The sequence below is a fragment of the Indicator indicator genome, chromosome 24, assembly GCF_027791375.1.
Source record: "Indicator indicator isolate 239-I01 chromosome 24, UM_Iind_1.1, whole genome shotgun sequence".
NCBI classification, from domain to species: Eukaryota; Metazoa; Chordata; class Aves; order Piciformes; family Indicatoridae; genus Indicator; species Indicator indicator.
In genome coordinates, this window is record NC_072033.1 from 6,620,235 (window position 1) to 6,631,346 (window position 11,112).

The 11,112-nt window shown below is 48.2% G+C and overlaps 2 non-coding genes across 2 annotated transcripts; both read left to right on the plus strand.

The window, feature by feature from the left end:
* The first annotated feature begins 524 nt into the window (after positions 1–524).
* Positions 525–615, plus strand: LOC128975325 (small nucleolar SNORD12/SNORD106). Its single transcript, XR_008489354.1, has one exon. It is a non-coding gene; the product is annotated as a small nucleolar SNORD12/SNORD106 (small nucleolar RNA).
* A 311-nt stretch (positions 616–926) lies between these two features.
* Positions 927–1,018, plus strand: LOC128975324 (small nucleolar SNORD12/SNORD106). Its single transcript, XR_008489353.1, has one exon. It is a non-coding gene; the product is annotated as a small nucleolar SNORD12/SNORD106 (small nucleolar RNA).
* The last annotated feature ends 10,094 nt before the right edge of the window (positions 1,019–11,112 follow it).

Consider the following 11,112-nt stretch of genomic DNA (forward strand, 5'->3'; position numbering starts at 1 on the left):
TGGAGACGTGTGGGTGTTCTGCTTCCGCCCTGCTGTGGGGAAGAGCTGGCGTTGGCCCTTGATGGAGGAGCTGATTTTGGCCTTTTCCTCCCTTGTCCTTTACTGGTAGGCCTGCAGTATTGTTAACGGCATGAGCCACGTGGAGTTCCCGGCCCAGCTGTTCTTCCTGGGGTCTGCTGACTGCATGCCATTTACTGCTGCCTGTGAGACCTCATTCCTTTGCCTTGGGATGGCAGAAGCCCCACATAGCTATAAAGGCTGGGCCTGCAGAAGTGTTACCTCTGCCTGCCTTTCTGTTACATCTGTCTTGGCTCTTTTGTGCACTACTGTGAAAGCCTTGCACGTTGATGTTTTTTCTCTCTTTATTATTTCCCCTGTCCTGTGTGCTTGTGGAGTATCCCAAGCAGCCAGCCCTTTCTGGGGGAGGATTTACATGAATTCACTCACTGACAAAGGTCTGTTGGAGATTTGGAAGTGTGGCAGAGTTGATGTGACTGTTTCAACCATGCAATTCCTGGGCACTTGCTGGTGTAAGTGATGACTGACTTTTTTCCCCATCAGAGCGACAGTGCTGATTTCTCACTGTTCAAGCCAAATCATGTCTGATACACCAGCAGGGAGGTGCTGCTGTGTCTGCACCCTGCCAGGACTGGTGCTAAATATTCTCATTGCCTTTTACTTGTAGGCTGCTGCAAAGGCAGAGGAAGTATTGAGTCTCTGGAAGACGTGATGTGACAGCTGTAACAGCAGTGATGCATTGCAGTGACCTGCCTGAACCTCTTGCAAGTAAAGTATGGTAAGCTCTTAGAGCAACTGTTGATCACTGGTTTAAATAAAAAAGAAATTAAGAAAAAATCAAAGAGGGAGCAAGGAACTGCAAACTGCACCAGTGTGAGCTGAGGAGGCCACATAACTCTTGGGGACTTGCTGGTGTAAGTGATGACTGAATTTTTTTCCCCATCAGAGCGACAGTGTTGATTTCTGACTGTTCAAGCCAGATCATGTCTGATACACCAGCAGGGAAGTGCTGCTGTGTCACACAGTGGCTCTCCCTGGTTTTAATCATGGGGTTCTGTGTAATTAGAGGTAAGAGAAGCTCCTTCAGGGGTTTGGGGCTAATGTGACCCATGGGTAGGTCAAACAGGAAGACTGGGGAGCAGTAGAGATGCAAGGACAACCAGCTTTAAAAGCCTGTTGGTTTTAATGGAAAGTCTTTGTGAGCCACCCCTATGCCATGGCCCTGCTGTGCACCACTGTACTGGCTGTGCAGGATCTGCCCTCGACTGGTGTTTGTTAGCTGCCTTTTTGTCTGGGCGGCGGGTCTCTGGAGGCAGGGCACCCCAATAGGATAGGAGCTTTGTGTGTGTGGCTCTGGCAAAGCCTGGAGCAGAGATGGCTGTCAAGGGCATTGATGGGTGCAAAGCCACATGCTCAAGCCTGCTGCAGAGGTGGTGGCATTGCCTCTTGCTCCTGCTTGGACAATCCTGCTGAGCTCTGGACTTTGCTCATGTGTGGTGTTCATTCCTGCAGAGGATGGACAACCCCATCGCCTCTCAACTGAGCAAGCAGCTGAGCCATGTGCTTCCCACACCTGGACCTCCTCCACAGAATGGCCAAACCCTTCCTGCCTGGCCAAAGGGCCTATGCAGCCCCTCCTTCCTTGCTGGGCTGAGAAAGGTGCCCAGTTCATCAGAGGGCTAGGAGAGGTGCCCAGGGCCAGAAGCACTGCAGAGGAAGAGAGGAAGTGCTGACCCCCTGTGCAAGGTAGGGACAACCACTCCTTACATGCTGCTTCTTGCCAGTCTGTTAGCCCTGCTCCAGGGCCAGTTTGATTTTCCTCCTCTGTGAGAACAGCAGGAAAGTGCTGCCATCAGAACCATCCTTTGCTCCCCTTTCCCAGACACCTTGGTGGTGGGATCAGGGTGATTTGCTCCTGGGGTTGGCTTCCCAGGGTTGCAGTTGATAGCACTCTTCCCCCCTCTGTCTCCTTAGGAGAGGTCCAATCTTTCTGAGCTTGTGCCCACAGGTAAATCTGTTGGGAGCATCTGGCTCCTGCTTGGAGCTTGAGGTGATGCCTCTTCTGCACTGTTGGAGGCTGGAGCTATAGGAGCTCAATCATACTTGAAGAGCAGCCAGGAGTTGGAAAGCTGCCTATGGGAATTCAGGAGCTTGTGGGTGCTGATACAGACTGGGGTGTGGGACTGGTGCTGCAGGGGGGCAGGACCACTCACCCCTACCCTTTCTTTGGCAGATCCAGAAGAGCTTGTGAGCCCTTATGAGGCTGAAGAAATACACAGAATCGTGGATGGAGATGTGGACCTGACACAGTGGTGGGCTGTTGAGTCCCTGTTTCAGGGGCCATTTGCAACAAATAATGCATGAACCCTGGCGTTGCTTCACCACAGAATTCCAGAATAGTATTGCAGGACAGGGAGTGGAGCATCTCAGAAGCCCTTTATTACAGCAGTGCCAGAATCCCCAGAATTTCCCTATTGCCCAAAGTAGCAACATTTCATAGTATTTCTTACCTTGTGCATTAACCCATGTAACCAACAGAATGCAGCCCCGTACACAAGCTAAAAATAGCTCCCACAGAAAGTACTACAAATAGTTCCTTCTAAAAGCAAGTTCAGCAGCCCCCTAGGTCTGTTTTCTTCTAGCATGCAAGCAGTGGTTTTGGTTTGTTTTTTGCAGATTGTAGTTCTGCAGTTGGGAAAGGTTTCTCAATTCCATGTCTTCTGCATTAAGCTTAGAAACTTCTGTTTGCGGAAAGAGCAGCTGCCACAGTGGATGCTGGTGGCAAAGGAGCTGCCCAGCCTCCAGCCAGCTCCTGCTGGGGATGTGCCTAGGGGCCCCATCATCCCAAGGCTCTCTTCAGGTAACAGGGGACAAAGATGCCAAGACCCCTGTCCCACAGGTCTGTTTGCCTGACCAGGACAGGGCCAATGTACTTCTCAGTTTGGCCTTTGGCTTAGGATGTGCCACCCCAAGCTGGAGGCTGCCAGAAGCAGAGCAGTGGATGTGAAAGAGGAGAGTGGTGAGGAGGTGGAAGTAGATATGATTCAAGAGAAGGTGAAGGGTTGTTGAGACTGAGGAGCTGAGGCAGGTAGACCATAGCCCCCCACCAAACAAGGTACCTACTCCACAGGCTGTGGCCACAGTTGGGTTGAATCACCTGCTGACAGGCTGGGAGTGTGTCTGGGGCAAGTGGTCTCCTGCAGGGACACAGCACTTCATCCTGGTGGCATAGCTGTCACCATTAGCACTACTCTGAGCACCTACCTGCTTTGGGAAGGGAGCAGATTCTTAGGGCTATGCAAGCCAAGTGTAACCTGAAGGCCAATCAAGGAGTCCTGCTGTGTGCCCAGCACGTTCCAGGGCTGGCACATAAGGTGCCCATCCTGGCAAAGCCCAACCTGCAGCCAAGCTGCTTGGCAACACCTATCTCTGCTGGGCAAAGGGCTGCTTGTTGGGCCAGTGTCTGCATCACTGCCATTGCTGTCAAGGTTGTTGGGAGTTGTGGGATCTGGTGCAGATGGAGGTCATTTAGAGAAGATTGGGGGTTCGTTTACTGTTTTATTGGTATTATTGATGTTTTTGTTTCTGTCTTTCTGTAGATAAATTTGTATTTCTTTTTCCATAAATACTTATTTCTAAGCCCAGGCTCTGTCTCATCCTTGTATTTGCGTTGGGCACTGGTGAGGTTTTGTGCAGTTAGGTTTCTCCTTGTTCCTGGGCTGAAGGCAGCCTGGGGTGCTTGTACCTTGGCAGTGCCTGCAGCATTGCAGGGTCCTGGGAGCAAGGCTGAGCCTGGGACAAACCCTCAGCGTGAGCAGGGCAGAAGCCAGGAGAGAGGAAAGAAAGACAAGAGCCAAAGAAGGTCAGCTCTGGCTGCTTCCTGCTGTTGGCAGCAGTCCCAGGCACTGCTCCCCACTCAGGGTGCCTGTGCAGCAGGCAGCACAGGCTGTGTGGCAGGGGGGTGCCTGGGCGTGCAAGTCCCTGGCTGGCTCTGGGAAGCCATGGGTGCTGGCAGTGCTGAGGGGATACAGCACTGCTGGGCCAAGGGGTGCTGGGTGCCCAGGCACTCCTGCTTGCCCCTGAAACAATCCTGCTGATCTCTGGGCTTTCCCCAAAAGCATGTTATGCCCTTCCCCCTGAGGTGAACATCCCATGCCTCCCAGTTCTGTGAGCAAGCAGCCTGGCTGTGTGCTCCCCATACCTGTAGAAACTCCTCACCAGTTGAGCCTCGAGACTCATAACTCAATGTTATGACTGCAGCTGGCAGTGATAAATGGTGTGATAAGGGTAGTTACCTGGTTTGCTCCACCATGTGCCCCTCAGGCAGAAGAGACTGGGAAGTCTTGGATTCCCCTGTGTTCACTGTTGGAAATAAATGGGAAACTAACACCTTTCTGCAAGTGTTACTTCTGCGGTGCTTTGGCAGAAGCACTGCTGGTGGCCCTGGAGATAGACACTGATGTGTAGATCTGAACATTGCAGCAGGGGCCCTTTCAGCTGTTGGTCCTGAGTATCAACACCTGTTGAAATAACTCAAGCTTTCTTTTATCATCTTTCCTGCAGGGAATTAATACCTTGTCAGTTATGGATATAAAGATTTTTCACATTCAGATGAAGAGAATCTGTTGTGATGACTTTGAAGGTTTTTTTCCCCACCAGATAGGCAATGCAGATTCTGTTTTAGCCAGATTTGGACTGATTTCACAGATGCAAGATGCTTCAGTTCCTGATGTGGCTGTATGTGGAGGCTGCATGCCTCAAGGGTGGGCAGCACTGGAGGGTGCTGCCTGCACATACAATGGGAGCACTGGTTGCTTCACACTGGCTTGTGTAAAAAAAACTTTAAGGTTCAGAAGTAAAGATCTCAAGTAAGTGGTAGAGACCTCTGTCAGGTTTCAGTTTAAGAGCATTAGCACCCACTGACTCAGAACCTTAAAACAGTCAGGAGAAGACAGCTGGATGACAGAAGAGGTCACTAGACTTTAAATGATGACATTCTGAAAGGACTTTGAATAACTTTCCTAATGGGTCCACAAAATTGGACCAAGCCCAAATCACCTCAATACTCTCTGAATAGTCCTTTTGTATGTCTAACAATAACGAAAAAATTCAACATTGCCAAAGGAAAGGGAGCCACAAAAGCAGCTCACAAGCACCACAAATCTACATCTGGAGGAAACTTCCATGTATGAAATTCAGATTTTTAAAATTACCATTATGTCTTGAACCTATGGTGATACTCAGTGCTTCGGAAAGGGAGACGGATGAAAAATGATCCACAAAGGCTTTTCCAATGCTTGGCTCCATGCATGCAGCCTGCGTATTGCTGCTGGGCTTTAGTCATATGCCGTGCCCTGGCTGAAGGGGCTGGATATGGTGATGGAAACCATGACCAGGAGCACAAAATATGTCACCCTCATGACACAGCAGTAGCTGTTTTGAATCATGTGCCTGATGCTTAGGTAAGCTAGGAACCAACAAGAGGTACACATTGCTGTCGGCACCTTTGGCAATCACCTTTATCTCCAGGCATTTTTTCCCAAGCCCTACTAAAATGTTTCCACGGTGACAGAAAGTGCTGACTAACAAAAAACTTCTCAGACACTTTCAGTCCTTCTGTAAATTTCCAGGAAAACTGGACCTATAAATCTCCTCAAAAGCAGTGACAGTGAATAGACAAAAGTAGCCTGTTTTGAAATGCTGGTGTCATGGACCTGATCTACATCCCCTGAAAAATGGATTCACTCTCCAGAAAGAGTGCTTCATCTCAGGGGGAAAAGTTTTTATCTCCTTGGTAGACAAGAGTCTTCCAAACAAGAATGTGTAATGTGTACCAACCACAGCAACGCTCTCCTGAGCCTGCAGATGATTTGCAGCCATATCCATGAGACAGCAACCACCTTCATCAACAGGCCATTAAATTATTCAGCTGGATTTGGGGAAATCAGTGGGGGTTAAGACAATGCCTACCACTGCTGCAGCTGTGCAACACAACAAAAGTGCACATACTGTAAGCTGCTGTACAAAGGCAGAGGAAGAGCTCAGTATTTGTTCTTGTTGAGAAATGGTATCCAGAAGTTAGCTGCTGCTGGCAGGCCAGGCTCTAACCCGCACTGATGTGCAAGCATTCCAGTACCTGTGGGAGGATCAAAAGCACAAGCCTCACCCTTGCAATTAAAGAGCAACCCTGTGGCCACCCACAGCAGGAAGTGTGAGCATGTGTGGAGCAGAAAGCCTGTGTGCTACTGTGGGGCAGCCCCTGGGTGCTGACACACCAACATCACCTTCAGAGGGGGGCTTTCAGAACAGGCTTCAGGGAATTCATCTGGGCAAACAGCACCACATGTGGCTGCATCTGCTTACCTACCACCCTCATGGACCACCTGAGTGTCTTCTGTCACCCTGCTGGAGATGGAAAACATGCCTTACATGTGGTCAGTGCTGAGACCACATCTCCAAAAAGGTTATTTGACCCTGGACATCCTCATTGAGGAAGGTTACTTGAACCCAAGGGAGTCTGTGCAAAGTAGAGAAACAAGGACAACCCCTGGCTTTAATATTTGCTTTGAGAAAAGACTAAGCAAGGCAAGCTATTTCTCAGCACTAGAGGGAAGACTTCAAGGTCACCCAGCCACAGCATTCAAAACTGAACAGAGGCAGTGACGGGTACAGTGAAGCACAGACTATCCAGCAGACATGTTTGTAGATATAACTCAAATCAGGCAGGTTCTCAGGTAAGACAAACAGAAATGGTCCTGAGCCTCTTTCCATAAATCCAGATTAAATTTAGGGAATATAACTGAATTGATTTGATTTACACCATGAATAGGGTCTAGCACAAAGAATATTTTTACAACAGAGCACCAGTCCTTCTACACAGTGAGCTGAACATGAGCACCAGCCAGTTGGTCTGAGCAAGAAGAGTCACAGCAGGGAGTAGAGGGACATAAAGTGCAAGATGAAAGCTGCCAGAAGACGACCAGTGCAGTGCCAAAGGCCTCAGCCCTAAATGCACCATGTGCCCAGCACTTGGATGGGAAAGTGCCTGAGAAACCCAGGCACTTGGCTTCACACCACCACTGCAAGGGATCTGGCAAAAAGGGTGGAAGAAAAACAGAATTCTGCAGCTGCAGAGCATTTCTTTAAAACACTGGATGCTGTAGAAGAAAGAAACCCTCTGCTTCAAAAAAACGCCTTCCCCTTACTGCCTGTGGGGCACCCTGAATGTCCTGAAATGTGGATCTTCCTAGGGCAACCACAAAACCAATTTTTATTTCACTGCTGTCCATGATAACATCTAGCCTGTCAACATAGCTGATGTGTCAGATAGCTTAATCTGTCACTGAGGAGAGATGTAGACAGAGGAAATAATGCAGAGTAGAAGCAGCAGTGAGTAAATGGACTGTGCTATCCCATCAGCTAATGCAGCCATCTGACAGATGGGCCTAAAAAGGATATCATAATCATTGTGCAGTCAAAAAAATGCCTGAGTCTTGGGAAATACAAATATTAAACTTCTCACTCTGTATGAAAATAGATCTATTAAAAGCAACCTCAGACAGGAAATAATCTGCTATTTTCCTCTCAAATGCTCATGGCACCAAGGAACAGAGCAGTTTGAGAAAAGTAAACATTTGCTTAAACATACCAGCCTCTGAGTGACTCCAGATTTCAGTTTAAGAAAGTTACACAGTGTTGTCTGTGCCTGCTGTCACTGCTGAACTGGCAGTGCTGCCTTCATCCTGGCTGCCCTGCTGAGCCACCTCACAGCAGCAGAGCATGAGCCCTGGACATGCTGTGGGTATTCCGTGCTGGCCTATGGGAGCTAGCTGGGAGTTCTCCATGCAGAGAAAAAGCTGTAAGTCAGCCTTTGTCCACAGCATACCTCCTGGCCTTCATCTCATTCAAAACACCCTGCAGACACACTCAGGAGTTGAGCAGTGCTTGCCGAAGTCAGGCAAGCAATGGGGCAACAGATCCCAAAGACAGCTCTGAGGAGACCTGCAAATGGCTTAATATTCAGTGTTAAACCTTCTCCTGACATCTTTTATCAAAGGGCTATGTTAAGAGATTTTGTTTATCAGCTGATCTTACCTTCATGCTTGCTATAGACAGCAACATTTCTTTATTCAGCAGAAGGAATGCAGTTGTACGAGGAAGTCCATTGCAGCTCAAGCTATTGAACAGCTTATGGTTACACACAAGAAACCTGCCTGAGCTCATAGCATACCACATGTCCACAGTCAAGCTCAGCCAGCTCTCCTTTACCAAGGGTGTCTGGAGAAGCAGCAGCAGGTGGGATATCCCCTAGAACAGATAAAGAGATGTTACAGTACTAAAGAACATGAGCCTCAGCTTGTGTTTACCAGCTGCGACAACCATATATCCTCATTTCCCTGAAACTCTGGCTAGACAGACTTGTGGTAGAGGCAGCTATGAACACATTTTTGAGCATGGTATGTTGGAAGTTGGAGCAAAGGTATGGAAGGAGTGCAAGGGGATGCTGTCTAGACCCAAACTAGTTAAAAACAAAACATCACAGAGACAGACACCTAGGTGTTTGCAGGCATTCAGAAACTCCAGCAGATGAAAGCTTGAAGCAAAATCCTATCCCTACAGACCTCCTCCACCCCTACTCCTCTAAATTAAAGCCTGTGAGTAGATGTTACTTCAAGTGCTTGTTTTCACTTTGTCACATATCTTGTTCTTTCAGATAAGCTAATGACCACTGATCCAGAGGTTTATTACAGCAGACTGCTATGGTGACACGGTGAAAGCATCCTGACGGTATACACAGAGAACAACTCAAACAAAGGGACAGTTGATGCAGAAACTCCATCTGCCCTTTGCTCAGCTCTGGGCAGCACATGCACAGAGCACCCCCTACAGCTGCCAGGTCAGGAAGATCTCCACACTTAGCTCTTTATATGCATTTCAGTTCTTCCAGCTAGCCCCAGCATCCAGACTAGAAAGCGTTCATGGGTTGCCTGCCATGGATCTGTTATCTTCACAGGAGGTTTTGTCCTCCATCCCTGTGCACATGTGCAACAGCAGCATTTCTTGAATCCTGACCTGAGCAACTTTTGTTAGAGAGGTAATAAAACCTGCAAACCCCATATTCCAGCTACATCTGTCCTTACAGCTCCCACTGGACAGCCAGCACACTCCAGTCTCTGAAGTGTGCTTGCCAGTAGGTATGCTCATCAGGTTATGGAATTAATTATATTAGCAGCAGTTCTGATCCCTCAGTATGTTGTTTCAAGAGATTATGCTGCTTATATTAATTGGATGAGAAAAATCTCCAGAATGCTGATTAGTAGCTAATTTTCATTCATTGCTGTTTCCTGCTAAACATCCATGCCAATGGCCACTGTCAGCTCAGATATCAAATCCCCTCCCATACCACTGGAACTGTTATTTATGCATTTAAGTAGCAGAAATACCCTCTAAACTTGTAGTTGCTGTAAAGAATTTCCAATCCATTAGAGTATTAATCAGCTTGTTGCTATCAGCCAGTAAAAGTAACACAGCAATACTTCAAATGCTGCAGGAAAATTGCTCCCTATACATTTCCTCAGCCTGTTTGTTATCCATGCTTCACTTTTGCCTTCAGCTACTTCAAGCTGAACTCTCACTCTTGGGCTGGCTCACTCCAGCACCTGCACCCAGCTGCTTTCAGACAGCAGCCCCTGGCTTGGTATTTAGCACATATGACCCATCAGCTACAGGCTTCCACAGGCAGAATTAGCAACAGAGGAATCAGCAACAGCTGCCAGGTGGCCCTGCGCCGCAAGAACCTAATGGGGCTGCAGGAGGGTTGGTTCTTAACCCCATCCCTATTGCACATACCTGCTGTGCTACTTCCCAGCACAGCACATGAGGAACAGCTACTTCTACCACTAGGCCTGGGGTTTGAATCTGAACCTGCTGTCTGTGACACTGCAGGTTAATATATATCTCAGCTCTTCACATTAGCTTGATCTGAAGGGGCTATTTACTTCATTTGCATTGCCAGTGGGGTGTACAAATGCTAGCAGACCAGGACCTGCATGAGACATCTGCCAAGGCCTGTTGGACAGTGCATCATGCAGATACCACTCCTGAACTGCCAGGCTAATGGGCAGAGCAGATGGAGGATGCTTCTCCCTCACCACAGACCAGCTCACCACCACCCAGCCCCTCTATGTGTGCAGACATTGCACAGCACAGGTGCATTGACACAACTTTTTCACCCCTACTGAGGCCAGATGTCTACAGTCCATTGATCTGTAGAAATACAACTTAGGGCTCTTGACCACCTCTCCAGTATTAGGAAATTAGGCATGACAAAAGCCTTCAGCTTCCTCTTGTTTAGCAGTTCCCTACTTCAGCACACGTGTACAATTCATATTTAATTCTCCTGCTCTGCAGACCTGAAAGCTTGCCAACAGCATCCAGGGGAAGGCTGCAGGATCTGAATGAACATCTGTCACTAAGTCTCTAGCCAGAAGCACAGTCATTTCTGTGAGCTTCACACAGCACAAGGGGAATGTCCAAATCCTCACAGAAGCTGACATCAGTTTCCCTCCCTTCCTAGACTGCTGCCACTTTGCTGTAAAACTCATGTATGGAAAAACTTGCCAAGCCAGTGACTTACCTGGGAACATGCTAGTTTAACACCTTTTACCAGGCCAGCTAAATCCCCACTCAGTCATGTTCTGTAGCAGCTGCTTCCCACACAGGATCTAAGGGAGAAGCTGAGGGAGAGCCCTTGTTCAAACACAGGCAAAGTGCAGACTACTCTCCCTTAGGTCCAGAAGACAGACCCATTGTCAGCCTTTAGGACTCAGCTATTACGGACTCAGAACTGTGCCCTAGGGACACTTCCTGCAGTATAGCAGCAGCCACAGGAAACAGGAACCTCCTGTTTTCATGCAATTATCCTTACTGGTCAGAAATAAAGGACTCCCACACTGCAGTCTTCTCAACATGCTGCCTAGAAGAAACATCTCCATCTGTTGAATTGGTTTAGATCAACCTTTTTCTACCCCATATCTCTCCAGAAGTCACTACTGGGTATTTAATATGCTACTTCCTAGAGGTACTGTAAGAAAA